The sequence below is a fragment of the Lipotes vexillifer genome, unplaced genomic scaffold (genome assembly GCF_000442215.2).
Source record: "Lipotes vexillifer unplaced genomic scaffold, Lipotes_vexillifer_v1.1 scaffold150, whole genome shotgun sequence".
Taxonomy (NCBI): Eukaryota; Metazoa; Chordata; class Mammalia; order Artiodactyla; family Lipotidae; genus Lipotes; species Lipotes vexillifer.
The window spans coordinates 4,567,673-4,570,768 of record NW_006792921.1 but is presented as its reverse complement, the minus strand read 5'-3'; positions in this window follow the sequence as shown (position 1 = coordinate 4,570,768).

The following is a 3,096-nucleotide window of genomic DNA, read 5'->3' as shown; positions in this document are numbered from 1 at the left end:
TTTCCCTAGTTTACTGAATTATTTATTAGTTACACAGTATTCAGACTCCGTGCTAAATGCCACTTCTCTTTCAGTTGGAGTACAAGTACCTTATTCTGTTTCATTGTCAACTTTAAAGCTCACCTGAAGCTAAGGAAGTAATCATTCATTGTGATAGAATTGCTGGGATGGTAGTATAAATATTTTCAAAAACATTGGGATTTTGTTTTTAACATTGGATCTGTTTGCTGCTTTTTTGTTAATAGACAGTGATATACGGGCAATATATAAAAGCTTCACACTAAGGTGCAATTATTTGTAGGCAAGATCTGCACCCTGCCAGGCTTCCAAGATGATAAAAAGCTGAAATTTGGTTTGCTGACAAAATGTTCATCTATTTGGATTTAAACAGGAATTGACTGATGAAGCATTCTTATACTTATATGACAGTCTATGCAAGATGCCATAAACCAGCATTTTTCAAATTTTATGGTGTGAAGGAATCAGCTGGGGATTTTGTTACCATACAAATTTGGGTTCACCAGTCTGGGCTGGGACCAGAGATTCTGCATTTCTAACAAGCTGATGTTGTTGGTCCACAGACCTCACCTTGAACAGGAAGGTGTAGAGTAGTCCTCAACCCTAGCTACATGTTACAGGGGAATCTAAAAGAAATACAGATGTCCACGTGCCACTTCAGATCAAGAGAATCAGGATCTCTGGGCATGAGATTCAAGCACTGCTAATTTTTTTTTAATGTTCCCAAGTGCTATGCACTGAATGTGGCCCCCTCAAATTCATATGTTGAAGCTGTAACCCCCAATGTGATAGTATTTGGAGATGGGGCATTTGGGAGGTAATTGGGTTTGGATGAAGTGATGAGGTGGGGCCTTCATGGTGGCATTAGTGTCCTTATAAGAGGAGACACCAGACAGCTTGCTCCCTCTCTCTGCCATGTGAGACACAGTGAGAAGGCAGCCATCTGAAAGCCAGGAAGAGAGGCCACACCAGAACCTGACTATGCTGGCATTCTGATCTTGAACTTCCAGCCTCCGGAACTGTGAGAAAATAAATCTCTGTTGTTTATGCCACACAGCCCCTGGTATTTTGTTAAGGCAGGCTGAGCTAAGACACCAGGTGATTCTAATAATATGCAGCCTAGGTTAACAACCATTGTTGTAAAGGGTATTGAAGTGGCATGATCCTAACTCTGTTTTAGAGAGTTACAACCTACTCGGGGAGTTAAGACTTGGGCCTATAAAAGTAAAAGCTAGTCAAATGTAAGACTGGGTCAGAGAGGTAAAGAGTATTAAGAGATCCAGAACAAGAGAGGAGACAGGGTTGGGGTGATGAGGGAAGAAGACTATGTCACTTCTTAAAGAGTCTTGCTGAGGACCAAATTTTTAAAAGTTGAAGGCATAATTTACATGATACAATAAAACGACTACAAAGATATTAAGCATTCAGTTATGACTGTTGATCATTGTTTACACTCATGTAATCAACCTTAATCAAAATATAGAACACTGCCATCACCCCAGAAAGTTCCCTAGTATCTTGATCCTATCTAGCCAATTCCCAGCACTCACAGAGGCCACAACCATTCTGATTTCAATCAATCACCATAAATTAGCATTATCTGTTTTAGAACTTCATATAAATGGAACCCACGGTACTTTTTTGGTCTGCCTTCTTCTACTCAGCATAATTATTTGGGGATTTATCCACATTATTAATGTATCAATACATGTCATTCCTTTTTATGGTTGAGTGACATTCTATAGATATACCACTATTTGTTAATCCATTTACTGTTGATGGACATTTGAGTTGTTTCCAGTTTAGATTTATTAGAAATAAGGCTACTCTGAATATTCTTCTTAAATTCTTTTTTAAAAACATGTTTTCATTTCTCTTGATTAAATACCTAGAGGTGATATTTCTTGGCTATGGGATAGATGCATGTTTAACTTAATAAAGAAATTGCCAAACAGTCCCCTAGAATGATTGTTTCATTTTATGCTCCCCCCAGCATTGTACAAGAGTTCTATAGATAGTTGCTACATGGTCTCACCTTAGTGTTGTTAATATTTTTTTATTTTAAGGCTCCATTTTTTTTTTAATGCACTCATCTGTGCGATGACACCAAGACCTTCAAGAAGCAATTCAGCATAGTAGTTAAAAGTATTGAGTCCTTGCAGGATAATCTAGAAACACAAAGAGAATTACTGATATAATAACCCTTTGACCCAGCAATGCAAAGTCTAGGAATCTATTACCTTTATATCTGCTCAAGTACAAGATAATAAATGTACACGTTTATTCACTGAAGCATTTTTTTTTGCAATAATATAAGGTTAGAAAGAATGCAAGGTTCAATAACAGGCAACTGGTTGAATAAACTGCAGGACATCACACAATGAAGTTCTAAAGAGAATGAGAAAGGCTTCTGTGTACTGATATAGAGAGAACTCCAAAATATACCATTAAGTGGAAGAAAAAAAGCAAGGGGTATATATACGAATTGGAGAGGGGTTAAAAGTAAGGCTGTATATCTACACCACACACACACACACACACACACACACACACACACACACACACACACACATATGCAAAAAAACCCCACTACACTGGACATATAAATAAGAAACTAATAAAATATTGTTATGTAGGAGGGAAGGGAGCAGGGGTAGAAATAAGAATTCTTTGTGAATATTTTTCCATATCATTTTGATATTGAATTACATAAATGCATTACCTGTTAAAAAATTACAACTAAAAAAAAAATCCTAGAATTGAAAAACCTAAACATACATCAAATTGGTAACATGATCACACAGAAGAATTTAGAAAGAAATACCCTGATTTTGTGAAAATCTGTGAGCTCATAATGATACTCAAAAAGAGATAGGCAGAAAAATATTGTCATCATTGAGGTTGTTGTTAAATTCCTCCCTTTGAGAATTGATGACTAAAGGAGGAAGCAGTCCAAAATGCTTCCACAATCCAAAATGTTTGTCAGGGTAACCAAACAGATCTAGTTGATTAGGGACAGAGTCTCTTCACTAAGAAATGGTAGCTAATTATTGTAGAAAAAAATTATAGCAATAGAAA